This window comes from Hyperolius riggenbachi, chromosome 3 (genome assembly GCF_040937935.1).
Source record: "Hyperolius riggenbachi isolate aHypRig1 chromosome 3, aHypRig1.pri, whole genome shotgun sequence".
Lineage (NCBI taxonomy): Eukaryota > Metazoa > Chordata > Amphibia > Anura > Hyperoliidae > Hyperolius > Hyperolius riggenbachi.
The window spans coordinates 379,187,276-379,203,164 of record NC_090648.1 but is presented as its reverse complement, the minus strand read 5'-3'; the positions used below and the strand labels follow the sequence as shown (position 1 = coordinate 379,203,164).

Below are 15,889 nucleotides of genomic sequence, written 5' to 3'. Positions count from 1 at the left end.
AGCAGAAATGCTGCAGGGCCCACGTTTGCATTATGCAATATACTTACTGCCAACTATGGCACACAACTGTAGCAGCAATTAGTTGCTGTAGTGTAATATAGTTAGCAGCTGCATTGGATATAATCATTAACACCTGTTTAGCATCGTACTAACCATGACTAATTGCAGGTATTACAGGCCTGTACAGGTGCCGAATAGAATTACTGAAATGTTTCAGGTAAGCAGCCTATTCTGTTCAAAGGAGGAATGAATGAGTGGGAGGTGTCAAACAACCTTTTTTCATCATGATTAGTGATCAGCGAATTGCTAATCAATGTCCTGGGACACTGATGCGGTTGATAAATTTTTGCCTGAGACTATCACAAACAATCATCTCTTGTTCTGAAAATGTAGCATGTGCACATAGTTTGATGGCTAGTTTCACATTGGGGTGTTGTCTACCTTGTAAAAACAGGCAACACCACAGTGGGGAAAAGTCGCATTGGGCTTTATTCTCAATCACACATGCGGTAAGAGATTTTTTACCGCTATATTACCGCATGCGATAAATTCCGCATTTTTTCCACATTCACTTAAAGTGTTCCGCATGTTTCCCACATGCGGGAACAATGCGTAAAAAAAATTGGGAAACATGCGTAATTACATAGTAAACATGCGGAAACCACGCAGAAAAAAAGTTGCATAAAGAAACTTGTCCCCCAAAAAAAATTAAAGTCCACCAAACAGGACTCAAGGCTCCAGACTCCATTTAAGTCAATGGGAAGCGAAATATATCACCAAGTACTAGTAGGTGATAAAAATTCGGTAGTTAAGTCAGAAATAAGGTGCCTCTTTTTTTTGTGAATTTTGTTTTTTTTGCGGAAACTACCGACTTTTGCGGACTTTTACCGCATTTTTTACGCATGCGGGTAATTGATGCGTACAATTTTACGCATGCGGTAAATTTCATGCGTAAACATTTGTGAATGTCAAGATTTTTTTTTTCTGTCAGGAATATACCGCAAGTGCATTCCCACATGCGGAAAATCATTGAGAATAGAGCCCATTGTCTGATGCAATGCACCGCAACATGTCAGTGTAAATACAGCCTGACTCAAGTGCAACATGGCTCTAAGCAGACCTGGATCATCCACAAGGCAAAACTAAGCAGTTTACCTAGGGCCTGGAGAAGGTCTAGGGGCCTAGAGGATGCTAGCCCCCACCATATGCTACTAAAAAAAGCCAGGTGACCAGCAGTGGGCACAACTGCTATCTTGCCTAAGGCACCATTTCATCTTAATCCTCTTCTGGCTCTAATGCCTAGTACACACCATACAATTTTCTGTTAGATTTTTCTGTTAAACCGGGTCTACACAGCACGATGTGTCTTTTCAATCGAGCCACTGATGCGGTTCGATTGATAAGATCCGACAGGTCCGATCTCGCCGCGGCCGATTCCCTGCGAGTGAACAATAGCGGGGAATCGAGCGGAAGATAAGCAGCGACAGCGGGGGGGGGGGGGGAAATCGAATCCGACGCACGCGGGGATGTGGCAGAGTCGATCCGGTGGCTAATCGAGCCGCCGTGTAGACTCGGCTTTAGATTTTAAGGACACTAAAAATTGAAACTGGGGCTCTCTTTGTCCTCCTATGTCCCAAATAAGTTAATCGACTTCCACCCACAACTTGGTCTCAGGCAGTGTAAGGTGCCATGTCAAAGTGATTAGACTGCATGATCAAAATTTGATGATCGGACATGTTTATTCAATGGATTCCCATTATATTTGATCAGATGGATTAAATCTGCTCAGAATAAAGCAGGAACATTGATCTATGTATGGCCTGCTTATTATTGTATGGAAAGCTTTAGGGACATTATGCTGGGAATACACAGTGCGTTTCGATTCTGCCGCCCGATCAATTCCCCGCTCAATTCCACGGGCAATTCTCTTATCTTCTGCTCGTTTTCCTTATCTTTTTCCATTGTCCCCCATGCGGAATCGAGTGCGGAAACGATCGGGCGGGATATCGGACGTGTCGGAAATAATCGAGCCATCTAAATGGCTCTAAATCGAGCCGTGTATTCCCAGCATTAGATGGTAAGGCTTTTTGAGACATAGAAAAAGAAAATTATATGAATTGCTCTGTGTACTCTGTAAGGAGCAAAGTCATATGCCGCCTTTATAAAGCTGGAGACACCGTGAGAAAAGACACAGGGAACAGTTCTCCAATCACAGCAATGTCCACAACTTGATGCATTCTAAATGGCTGACTAGCATTGGTGTATTATTACTACAACCTGTCTGAACCCAAGCAGTCCAAGAGGGTGCTGCCCACCCAATTATGTTAGCAGAATTTCCCTATGGACTTTCTTGCTGGGTCAACTCAACCATACTTGCGCCAAGCTGGGTACACACATTGCAATTTTCACTTCAGATCGAGAAAATCATTGGATCAGACAATAAAATACCGATCGCCAGCAACCGACCCCAGCTCAAAATTGATATTTTACTTGATTGGAAGCAGATCAGACATGCTGAAAAATTTGGATCAAAATACCAGCTATCATTCCGTGTGTGTAGTCATTCAATTCACAATCGACCGATAGCCATTCAGAAATCTGATCGGAATTTGAAAAAAAAAATTGTGCGTCGTGTGTGTGTGTACACACACACACACACTATCTATCTCAATGTCAGAACTGAGTATCAATCTCATCACTCGTTCAAGTTGGATCTGAGATGGAAATTGCATTGTGTGTACCCTCCATTATGATACTGAAAATAATCTTCCTATAATACTAGATAGTACTTAATTACATGAAAATAATAGTTACGAAACTATGCATAAAGTACAAAATACATTTTGGGGTCATATATAATGTTTATCAAAAACATAAGCTAAAACGTTTTTTTTTGTGTGTGTTTTTTTGAGTTATAAAAACCGAACCTAATATGCAGTTGCTGCCAAAAGCTGGAGAGATTTCAAGGGACAAATACTGCCAACCGGCTGGTTGCTGATCAGCTGGTTTGGAATGTCGGGGAGGGGGGGCAGGATGGATGGTGGAGAGTCTGGGGACTTGTAGCCTGTATGTTGTGTGAGGCAATCTGTCCGTCTGGGCTTGCTATTTGTGTGTATAATGATAGATCAGAATGAGAGGCAGTACGCCATAGTATACCAGGGGAATAGACGAGACATGGGACAGCAATGACATAGAGCAAGCAGAGCTGCAAAGGAGGAGGATCGCTGCACCTTCCATGCGCGCACACACTGCTCTCCTCTAATGGATAAACAGTGACCGAGCACAATCTGCTGCCTGTGCACTCTGCACACCCCTCATCACAGCGCATTCATGAAGCTATACATACCGTATATTAACCGGACTCGTTCTCCTCCTCACCTGCCTATAGCTACTGCTCGGTCACCGAGAGTCGCTCGTCTAACCACGCCCCACTGTCGGACACGCTGTGTCGAGCCACGCCCCACTCCAGTATGAGAGTCGCAGCTGCAGCTAAGTAAAATAACGCCCCCTGGCTGCAATGGAATCACCTAGCTCGTTATGACCTACCTGCAGTAAAAATGCCCTGCCTGCAAACCAGTGGCGTAGCTATGGAGCTTTGGGCCCTGATGCAAGTTTTACAATGGGGCCCCCCAAGCACTCTATACATAACAATTGATGTGGCGCACCAAAACCTGCCAATGGCAACTACAGTGTCAGAGGTGCAAGAAGTAGATGGGGAGCAGTTTGTTAATGATTACCACTATTCAAAGTATCTATAGAAGTGATTATTACCAGCACAGGACCAATAGAGAGCTAATTCTGTAGTTGAGGGAGGGCCCTTTGGGGCCCCTCTGGCCTAAGGGCCCCGATGCGGTCGCTACCTCTGCACCCCCTATTGCTACGCCCCTGCTGCAAACGCAATATAAACATCTTCTTGCCATAAACTCACTTACCTGCTACTAAACTACGTGCAATATATGTTACATCTAATATAATTATCTACCTGAAATATGGTCATATTTGTGCTATCTAATAACCCACCTGCAATAAAATACCATCCCAGCTATACTGTCACCTAACTCATGTCAATCACCTACCTGCAAACATCCTGTATGCAATGTGGGCATCTACCTGCTGTGCAAATCACATAATTACCGGCTGCAGTGATGTGGTACAGCTACAGAGCTAAAAGTTCCAGTGAAAAAATAAACAAATCACTCCCTGTATTAAAACATAAGTTCCAAAAATCCTTCTTGCAAAAGACAGGCACAGTGTGAAATGTCAAAGCAAGGTGATCATTACCCCTGAGGAACTGATGCAGAGGCTGAAGGAGGGTCCTCTGGTACAGATGCTGGTGCACTCTCTTCATTATCGCCTACCATGGAAGCAGGAAATTTGGGCGCATGAGGCAGGTGGACAAAAAGGGCGCCGCCATTCACTCCCATAATAAATATCGTTTAATGGGCGCCCAACAGGAAAAAAGGGCGCCGGAGAAAAATAACGTTTTAAAAGCGGCGCCCGGAGACTTTTAATGTTTTATAACTGCTTCTCATGATTACACATTATTTAAAGGGACTCCGAGCTCAGCGAAAAAAGTAAAGTTGTACTCACCAGGGTCTTTCTCCAGCCCAGTGCTGGTCGGGAGGTCCCACGCCGGCGTCCTGGCTCCTCTCCTTCACCCCGCTCCGGTATGGCTGACAGGCCGCAGCCCGGGCGACACTCGGTGGAGTGTCGGGCTGCAGCTTCCGCGTATGACGCGGATTACGTCACACGCCGGCCGCCTCGCGTCATCACGGCGGCCGGCGTGAAAGTACTGCGCATGCGCGATTAAAGCGCGCATGCGCAGTACTTTCACGCCGGCCGCCGTGATGACGCGAGGCGGCCGGCGTGTGACGTAATCCGCGTCATACGCGGAAGCTGCAGCCCGACACTCCACCGAGTGTCGCCCGGGCTGCGGCCTGTCAGCCATACCGGAGCGGGGTGAAGGAGAGGAGCCAGGACGCCGGCGTGGGACCTCCCGACCAGCACTGGGCTGGAGAAAGACCCTGGTGAGTACAACTTTACTTTTTTTGCTGAGCTCGGAGTCCCTTTAATAATTTATAATTTTTTAACCATTATTTTTAAACGAAAAACAGTACAATATTTTTTAAAAACATTATTTTTAAACGAAAAAACGTACAATTTTTTTTTAAAACATTATTTTTAAACGAAAAACCGCACAATATTTTTTAAAACGTTATTAATGTTAACAGGGGGGTCTTAGGTTTAGGCATCACCAGGAGGGTCTTAGGTTTAGGCACCACCAGGGGGGTCTTAGGTTTAGGCACCACAAGGGGGGGTCTTAGGTTCAGGCACCACCAGGGGGGTCTTAGGTTCAGGCACCACCAGGGGGGTCTTAGGTTCAGGCACCACCAGGGGGGTCTTAGGTTCAGGCACCACCAGGGGGGTCTTAGGTTTAGGCACCACCAGGGGGGTCTAGGGGTTTGGGATAGGTACAGGGAGGGTTCTGTGTGAGAGTAGGGTTAGGTATAGCTTTAGTAACATTCTTATTAATGTTTTATAAAACGTTATTATAAATTTCACTTTTTAAACAGGGAAGATTAATGTTTTTACAATTGCCGATTTCATACACATTATTTAATGAATTATAACTTTATAAAACATTATTTTTAAACGAAATATAGCACAATTTTTTTTAAACGTTATTCATGCTTATCGTTTAAAAAACCTGCGCCCTTTTTTAACGTACGCATATACCATATGTTTTCCGCTCGATAGATGGGTTCGATAGATAATTTCCGACATGTCAGATATTTCTTCCGATCGTTTTTTGGGTCGATTTCTCATAAAAGTGAATGGAAAAAGATAAGAAAACGAGTGGAAGATAAGAGAATTGAGCGGAGAATTGAGTGGAAAAAATGATCGGATGGAAAATTGAGCGGAAAAATGTATAGTGTGCACCCAGCATTACTTGTTGTATAGTCGTCTATTTACTGTAATGCAAAAGTTTGCTTTCCTAAAACAGAAAGAATTTGCGATAATTTAGGTTGGAGTGAGCTTGCGATGTCTCCCAGAGCATCACTGCTGAATATATGCAAATTAACCATTGTACCCTTAGAAGTTAAACACACCTCCAGAACCACTGGAATGCAATGATGTGTCAGCTTGTTAATTTGTACAGAGCCATAATAATCCAACATGCATACAGACTGTTTCGGATGTATGCATGTTGGATTATTATGGCTTTGTACAAATTAACAAGCTGACACATCATTGCATTCCAGCGGTTCTGGAGGTGTGTTTAACTTCTAAGGGTACAATGGTTAATTTGCATATATTCAGCAGTGTTACTCTGGGAGACATCGCAAGCTCACTCCAACCTGAATTATCGCAAATTCTTTCTGTTTTAGGAAAGCAAACTTTTGTTTTTCTTAACATCTTAGTAAGGGGGCTTTTAGGACCATTGTAGTCCCTTACACACTCCAATGAGTTCTGGGTCACCATGAGCTTGCTGGTTAGTCTGTGCCTTACTGTAATGCAACATACCTCCAATATCACTACCTACGTGTTGTACAATCACTCAACTGCTGATAATGACCAACACATTCACTAAGCTTAACTCCTGTCTTTAATAACTCTTCTGAGCTGTTTTACAGTTATCACCATGGTGATATAATTGTGATAACTGTAAAACAGCTCAGAAGAGGTATTAAAGAGAGGAGTTAAGCTTTGTGAATTGAGGCTAGAAATAGTTACCTACCTTCTGTACCATTTGGTTTACAGTTACCTACTTGCTATTTAATCAAGTAGGTAGCTATTTAATCACAGACTTCCAGCTTGATGTACTTTTTACATGTGTATAATGATGACCTACCTGAAGGTCTGCCTGCTACATAATCATCTACCTGCTGTACAGTGATCTACTTGCAGCCTATGTAATCACTAGAGATGGCTCGAACCTCAGATTTTCGGTTTGTGAATCGCGAACGGGTACTTCCGCAAAAGTTTGCGAACCGGCGAACTCGCCATAGACTTCAATGGGCAGGTGAACTTGAAAAACTACAAACACTGTTTCTGGCCACAAAAGTGATGCAAAAGATGTTTCAAGGGGTCTAACACCTGGAGGGGGGCATGGCGGAGTGGGATACACGCCAAAATTCCTAGGGAAAATTACGGATTGGACGCAGAGCAGGGTTTTAAGGGCAGAAATCACACTGCATTCCTGTGAGAATCTGCTCAGCTGCCTGTGCAGACAGGCAGCGGTTTGACCACTGTTCACGTCTGCATTCTGCAGGTCTCTTTATGAGAGACCTTTTGTCAGTTCTGCAGCTTGCTGCTGAGGAATTTGCATACATTCGTTATGCAAATCCCCTACCTGTCTCCTGTGATGACTGGCAGTATAAAGGTTGGGATTACCCACAGTCCTTTGCTGGTCATTCCTTCAGGGTTTGTAGTACACACTCCTAGTGAGTGTCAGCCATGCTCTTGGTTTGAAGATCAGCTTAGAGTAATTCCTGGAAACTGTGCTAGGCAGATTCCCTAAGTGCAGTTAGGATTATCTGTTTGTTTTATTCTGTTGCTGTTGTCCTGTCCCAGCGGTGGTCGACAGGAAATGGTTCTGATCTCTGTTCTTGGAGTATAGCTGGTGCAGCGGTTGCTACCAGCTATCTCTTCTGTTCTGTCTCCTGGGATCGCGCTAGCCACTTTTCGCTAGCGCTGTGGATCCTTCTGTTCTGTCTCCTGGGATCGCGCTAGCCACTTTTCGCTAGCGCTGTGGATCCTTCTGTTTTGTCTCCTGGGATCGCGCTAGCCACTTTTCGCTGGCGCTGTGGATCCTTCTGTTCTGTCTCCTGGGATCGCGCTGGCCACTTTTCGCTAGTGCTGTGGATCCTTCTGTTCTGCTACTCTGTACCTGGATCTCACTCGCTTCTCGCTGGTGCTGTGGATCCTGTCTCTCGCTTGTCCCTGTTTTCGTGTGTCTGTCTTGTCTGCTACGGACGCTTGCTGGAGGCTCGGTGAGGTAACCGTTAAGCAAGCGTTCTCGTCCTCTGTTTCATGTTTGTCTGTCGATGGTTAGTTAGGCGTGCTTGTCTCTATTGTGCTTATCACGTGGAGACCGCGCATAACCGCGTGCACTGTTGCGAATGAGTGCGGTGTTCGCGGTTAGCTAGCGTTTGTTATTTTCCATATCTCCTCATTGTATGATTTGCTGTGCCTTTGCTACTCTCGTGCTCCGCCTTGCTGTAGCCTTGTGTCACGTCTGGCGATCGCACCTCTCACGATCGCGTTCCTGCTTCTTATCTGCTGTGGTGTGTGCACAGTCGCGGGTTGGCGACTAGTTTTATGCACACACACAATCTGTCTCTGTGCTCACTCTCAATCGCTTCTCTTGCGATTGCGTTTCTTCCCTTCGTACAATTCCTGTCTGGCGTGTGTGGTAGGGCAGAGGAGCTGTTCCTCTGCACTCCACAGCTCCACCTGCCGACAGGAATTTCCCTCTGCAGGTGCATAGCACCTAGCCTGGGTGTCCTCAATTATACGCTTGTGGAGGAAATCCGCCGCGTCAGCGCACGTCTGGTGCACTGACCACGGAGACGATTCCGCAATCGTTACAATTCCTAATTTGGAGGCAAAGTGCTTGAAAACATCTTGCGTGTGTAGACATGGATCAGCAGGTAGTGTAAGTAGTGTACTGCTTCACACCGACAGACCAAACTCGCTGTGTAACGCATTGCAAACAGCTGTGTGTGTGTGTGTGTAGTGATGGCCATGCTGGACTGGTGCGCACCATGGCGAGAGTGCAGGCGATGGTGGTTTTCAAATTTATATGGTCGGGCTGAGGTAGCGCAATGACAGAACAACAATGACTATCCAGCTAATCGATTTTGGTCTGTCCACAATGAAGCAATGACCTTATTATCTTGGGTGTGCCCCCCAACGCACTCATATAGGTCATTGCTTCATTGTGATACGCAAGCCCCTTAACCACAAAGGGGAATTGACACATGTACATGTCTTTTGTTTTGTTGTTGCAGATGCAGTGCAGCCAGAAAAATTAGGCATGTACAGGCACCAGAAAAATTATTATTTTTGTTAGCTTAAAAAATTCAGGAATCCACCAGGCGTCCTGGACCCTGTTGGTGGTGGCGGACAGTGCAGTTTCTAGGCTAAAATGCACCCAGGGCGAGGGTGTAAAAATTGCGCCCCCCCCCCCGAAGCAAGGTATGGGTGCCCGCAGTGTAGGTTAACCAGGTCTAGTTGCACTCAGTATAGATTCCCCCAGAATAGGTACCCCAGTATAGATAGCCAGCTATAGGTCCCCCCAGTATAGGTAGCCAGGCATAGGTGAGCCAATATAGTTGCCTCCGGTATAGGTTAGCCAGGTAGGTGCCTCCAGTATAGGTAGCCAGTATAGTTGCCCACAGTATAGGTTAGATAGGCAGGCGTCCCCGGTAGATAGTTAGGTGCCCCCAGTACAGGTTAGCTAGGTGGGTGCCTCTAATATAGGTAGCCAGAATAGTTGCCCCCAGCATAGGTTAGATAGGTAGATGCCCCCTGTATAGGTTAGGTAGGTGCCTCCAATATAGGTAGCCAGTATAGTTGTCACCTGTATAGACTAGCTAGGTAGGTAGGTGCCCCCAATACAGGTTAGATAAGTTAATGCTCCCACTATAGGTTAGATAGGTAGCTGCCCCCCAGTTTAGGTTAGGAAGGTGTCCCCCAGTATAGGTTAGATAGGTAGGTGCCCCCCAGTATAGGTTAGATAGGTAGGTGCCCCCCAGTATAGGTTAGATTAGGTAGGTGCCCCCCAGTATAGGTTAGATTAGGTAGGTGCCCCCAGTATAGGTTAGATAGGCAGGTGTCCCCAGTATAGGTTAGATAGGTAGGTCCCCCCAGTATAGGTTAGATAGGTAGGTGCCCCCCAGTATAGGATAGGTAGGTGCCCCCTCAGTATAGGTTAGATTAGGTAGCTGCCCCCCAGGTTAGATAGGTAGGTGCCCCCCAGTATAGGTTAATTAGGTAGGTGCCCCCCAGGATAGGTTAGATAGGTAGGTGCCCCCCAGGACAGGCTAGATAGGTAGCTGCCCCAGTATAGGTTAGGTAGGTGCCCCCCATGATGGAGGGGGGAGCCGCAGCGAGGGCAGCCCGACCTCTCCCTCCCTTCCTCTCCCCGGGCCGCTCTCCGTGCTCCCCCCTCGGACTGCAGAGTAATGCGCAGGGAAGCGCTGTGCATAACTACTCACCTCGCTGGCTCCAAGCGCTGCTCTCCCGCCGCCAGTCTCATCTCTCCATACACGCTGATACACACACACGCTTCTTCCTGTGCGCTGAAGGTCCTTTCTGACAGGGCGCTTGAGGCAGGGCAAGCCAGAAGTTGGATGGCAACAGGTCTGGCCACAGGTCAAGCCTGCATACCCAGTAGTCCAGGGGTTCATTGCTGCTCAGAGTGTCTATATCCATACTTAAGGCCAGTTAGTCGGCTACCTGCCGGTCGAGGCGTTGGTGGAGGGTGGATACGGAAGGGCTACGGCGAGGCGTTGGACTAAAGAATGTCCGCATGTCTGGCATCACCATGTGATTGCTAGAGCGTCCTGTCCTTTGCGTGGACATGGGAGGAGGAGGAAGATTACTGGCAGTGGCACCTTTATTCGTTGTGCTGTGACATCACCCTTCAACGCACTGTAACGCATATTTGCCATCTTGGGGCTTGATTCACAAAGCCGTGCAAACTGTTTAGCACGGGTGTGCTAAACAGTTAGCACGTGAAGTGCCGTTCGCGGACTTTTGCGCGCGCAATTTGCCGCGATTCGCGGCACTTTGCCCGCGCAAAAGTCCGAACGGCACTTCACGTGCTAACTGTTTAGCACACCTGTGCTAAACAGTTTGCACGGCTTTGTGAATCAAGTCCTTGGTGTGCAAGTGCTGCATCTTTTCTGCCTTCTGGTAATTTGGTAACATCTCCACCACTTTGTGCTTATACCGAGGGTCTAGTAGCGGGCTGCCCTCCCCGCGGCTGCGGGGAGAGGAAGGGAGGGAGAGGTCGGGCTGCCCTCCCCGCGGCTGCGGCTCCCCTCTCCATCATGGGGGGCACCTACCTAACCTATACTGGGTCATTCCCCTTGAGTTTTTTTTATACGGGGGTCCCTCAACAGGCTGGACAGCATGAAAGACCCCATCTGCACAAAGTCGGATGCCGACCTATTAGCCATCTCCTATTGCTCTTCCTCAGTGATGTCAGGTAAGTTCTCCTCCTCCCCCCCCAGCCACGAACAATACCATGGGAAAGTTGAGCAGCACAAGCCCCCTGCGAAGCCTGCTGCGGTTGTTTTTCCGCCTCCTCCTCAAAAAAAAACACCTTCCTCATCTGACTCCTCTTCCCCAGACTCCTCCTCCTCCCCTGTGCTGCCGCAGGTGTTGACGAAACATCAGGTTCAGGTCCTGATGGCTCCCACAACTTTTCCTCCTCATACTGTTCACGCTCCTCTACAGCTTGATCCACCACTCTACGCACGGCACACTCCCGGAAGAAAGCTTATGGGATCAAGTCGCTGATGGCACCTTCACTGCGACTCACCAGGTTTGTGTTATAATTTGCATGGAGTTTGTGCGCTGCACCTGGTGCAAGCAGAAACCAACGCACAAACCCGCAACCAGGCAGAGATGTCACTGTTTAGGAAAAGACTGACAAGCCAGGAGTAAATGAATAATAAAGGATTTATTATCAAATGAAAATAAGGTAATACTGTGCATTAACTCATGCACGGAAACAATCGGTATCAACTTGCAGGCAACACACATACAATACACTGCATCAAATACAGGCGGAAATTCAATAAGCATACAAGGTATGAAATCAGGGTTTATACAAGGACCTCTCTGCATAAAGTGAGTTATGCAGAGTAGATCCAGTGTATAGAATTGTGTGCACACTGACCCTGGATCCGGAATAATAACACAACATAAACCTAGAATATATCTACAAAATACAGATTATAATCGAGGAGGAGACACACGGATAGTCAGCAAGCATAGGTCATACACAGGAGATCAAAACAGTACAGTAATCGCTAGGCAAAGAGTAGTCGGTATACAAGGCACAAGGTCAAAACCGGGAGATCACTAGAGCAGGGAAACAAGGAACAATACAACCAGGAACAGGGAACTCAGGACAGGAGGGCTAGAACCGGGAACAAAGAGCTAGCAACTAGCCAGTTCACAGGTGTGGCTTAAATGCCATGCTGAGAGACCATGTGACAGTCCAGGCCTCCTCCCTGTCTGTGGAGAGATCTCTAGACAGTCCGCCCTCTGCTGGTGGGCAGAGGAAAGTTCAGGTTGTAAATTCATGGAGGAGGCTGGTGACATCTGCTGGTGAAGCAAAGTTAGTTCATGCAGGAATTTACCAGCAGATGCAGATCGTAACATTACCCCCCCCCCCCCCCCTCAAGGAGCAGCCTCCGGATGCTCCACTCGGACTTATGCCCACCTGGGTCCCAGAAAATACTGGCAAAGAGGCAGGCCATAAATTGGTCAGTAAATGAGGCCACAACCCGGGTATTACCAGGCTGACTGGACAAAAGGACCCAGAGGCAATAGGACATGTTGCAAGTCCCTCTGAAGACCTTTGGGTGAAACAGAAAAATGAAGGACACCAGGAAGAGCCATAGATTGGACATCCACAGGAGCAGGGCATCTGAGGTCACCAAATAAAACAGAAAACTGGATGCCATCAGGAAGGGATGCATAATGGCCATAAACAGGAGGAGCAGGATACCACCAGGAGAGGCACCAGACAGGAACTCATCAGGAGAGGCACCAGCAGGAGCAGCAGATGGGAGGGCATCGGCAGAAGCAGCAGATGGGAGGGCATCGGCAGAAGCAGCAGATGGGAGGGCATCGGCAGCAACTGCAGACTTGGAGGCAACAGGAGCAGCAACTGCAGACTTGGAGGCAACAGGAGCAGCAACTGCAGACTTGGAGGCAACAGGAGCAGCAACTGCAGACTTGGAGGCAACAGGAGCAGGAACAGCAGACTTGGAGGCAACAGGAGCAGGAACAGCAGACTTGGAGGCAACAGGAGCAGGAACTGCAGACTTGGAGGCAACAGGAGCAGGAACTGCAGACTGTAGGTCGTCAGGAGCAGGAACTGCAGACTGTAGGTCGTCAGGAGCAGGAACAGCAGACTGTAGGTCGTCAGGAACAGCAGACTAAGTCATCAGGAGCAGGAACAGCAGACTGTAAGTCATCAGGAGCAGGAACAGCAGACTGTAAGTCATCAGGAGCAGGAACAGCAGACTGTAGGTCATCAGGAGCAGGAACAGCAGACTGTAGGTCATCAGGAGCAGGAACAGCAGACTGTAGGTCATCAGGAGCAGGAACAGCAGACTGTAGGTCATCAGGAGCAGGAACAGCAGACTGTAGGTTATCAGGAGCAGGAACAGCAGACTGGAGGCCATCAGGATGGATAAACTGAAAGTCATTTTCCAATAAAGCAGGCAAAGCAGCAGACTGGATAACAGTTTGTAAATGCAGGGTATCTGGAGGGATCTGTGGGAACTGAGTACCAGAAAATGTTTTTGAGGACGAGCCATCAGCAGAGATGAGTGTGCATTTAGCCTCAGCAGAAAACTGTGGGAGACCTCTTTCAGCAGAACATTGAGGGAGCTGGATCTCAGCAGGAGTCTGTGGAAACAGGGCAGTAACAGAGGTCTGTGGTGCCTGAGTGTCAGACATCTGTGCGGGTTGAACTTCAGCATAAGTCTGTGCTCTAGCAGAAGTTGAAGGGCAAAGGGCATCAGCAGAGACTCGAGAAAGCTGGACCTTTGGCTGAGCGACTGGCTGGACCACTGGCTGCATAGCTGACAAGACCCTTGGCAGAGCTATTAGCTGAACCTCAGATCGAGCAACTGGCAGACCAACTGATCGAGCACCTGGCTGGGCCTTTGGCTGAGCTGTGGAGTATGGTTCTGCTGGAACGGCAGACTGAGACTCTGCCGGAGCAGCTGGCAGGAGGCTTGCTGAGACGTCTGGAGGACCCACCGCCAAACCAACTGACAGAGGTTCTGCCAAGCTGTCTGACTGGGTCACTGCCAAACTGACCAACAGGGACACTGCCAAGCCGACCGACAAGGACACTGCCAAATCTTCTGAAAGGGAAAACATTGGGCCGACGGACACTGGTACTGCTGAGCTGACAGACACTGGTACTGCTGAGCTGACAGACACTGGTACTGCTGAGCTGACAGACACTGGTACTGCTGAGCTGACAGACACTGGTACTGCTGAGCTGACAGACACTGGTACTGCTGAGCTGACAGACACTGGTACTGCTGAGCTGACAGACACTGGTACTGCTGAGGAGACTGGCACAGGCAGGGCTGAGGAGACTGGCACAGGCAGGGCTGAGGAGACTGGCACAGGCAGGGCTGAGGAGACTGGCACAGGCAGGGCTGAGGAGACTGGCACAGGCAGGGCTGAGGAGACTGGCACAGGCAGGGCTGAGGAGACTGGCACTGCTGAGGAGACTGGCACAGGCAGGGCTGAGGAGACTGGCACTGCTGAGGAGACTGGCACTGCTGAGGAGACTGGCACTGCTGAGGAGACTGGCACTGGCATGTCAGGAGTAACTGGCACGACTGAGGTAAGTGGCACAGGCAGAGCTGGCATAATAGGGACAGCAGGCTGGAGTGAAGATGGATTATGTTTCGGTAACGATACAGTTTGTAGATCTGCGGAAACCGGCAACATAACTGTTGGAGTCTTTGCGGTGGTAACTGGAAGGATGGAGGCTGTAGGAAAATATTTCCGTTTGAACTTAGATTTTTGACTCAGTCTGGAAGCAGGGGTGAGTTTAACAAAGTCCTGATGTGCAGCAGAACAGGGCAGGTATGATGTAGGTAGCTGGAACGACCATGGAGTGGATCTAACCGCAGTCTGTAAAGGAGCAGTTCTTTTATGATTTTTGGATACAGGTAATTCCAAGTCCGTGGAACAGGTTACTGAGGACAGAGAGCATGTCTCTCCCTTGATGCCTGGGGCAGAATTAACAGGTGATGTGCTCTGAAAATCATAAGAATGAGACAAAATTCTTTGCCAAGCGATTACTAGACCAGAACCTGATTCATATCTACAAGTCTTGTGATCAACCATGGACTGGACAGCACGCATGCATGCAAAAATATATGAATCACCTTTTTCTAGATAGAACTCAAGAAATCGGTCCCAGTCACTCTTAAGGTAACCAAACATCTGATCAATCTGTTCAGGATGGAATACTGGATCAAAGCTGACAAACTTATTGCTGGAACTGACAGAGTTAATATTGGCTGCTGAATGCTGCACAAACTGACTACCAGAAAACTCAGAAGGATCTTTTTTATGCCAAATCTTTTTCCATTCATCAATCAAGGGAAGTACACAGTCAGACTTGCAAACATTCAGGTTCATCAGAGAAGTTGCAGATTTAATACATGCATCCAAGAATGTCGTATCTTTTGTGGAATAGAATTCATTAAATGACTCCCAATCATACTTTAATTCATCATTCAGTGCATTAATTTCCCATCTACTGAATGGGGGATCCCAATCACTCTTAATGGGAGCTTGCAGATTGCCCTGAGCATAATTGCAGGACTGAACTGTCTGTTTGGAAGTGACAGGAATATGATTAGTTTTAATTGGCTTGGTTTGGTTTATTACTGAGGAGGAGTTATTGCAATAGACAGGCAGGGATCTAACTTGAGTCCAGGAGGTAGAAGGATCTCTTACTGCAATTAGGGTTTGCAGAATCTGCAACAATGCTTGCATCTCGGATTCTGCAGAGTTGCCCTGCTGCATAAAAGATTTAACATGCATAACAATTTGCATTAACTCTTCACGGGAATATGCTGACAATTCCTTATAACACTCATAT

The 15,889-nt window shown here is 47.7% G+C and overlaps 1 protein-coding gene across 9 annotated transcripts in view; it reads right to left on the bottom strand.

The window, feature by feature from the left end:
- MANSC1 (MANSC domain containing 1) overlaps positions 1–15,889 on the bottom strand; it is a 69,663-nt gene that overhangs the window by 47,514 nt on the left and 6,260 nt on the right. For 5 of the 9 annotated variants that reach the window (XM_068277311.1, XM_068277317.1, XM_068277312.1 and 2 more), the window contains exon 1: positions 3,347–3,430. The exons of 1 other annotated variant lie outside the window; for it this stretch is intronic. The gene's annotated coding sequence lies outside the window, so the exon portion shown is untranslated. Of the gene's footprint in view, positions 1–3,346; positions 3,438–15,889 lie in introns of those variants that run through there. 3 more of the 9 variants (XM_068277319.1, XM_068277313.1, XM_068277314.1) reach the window with 3 other exon arrangements.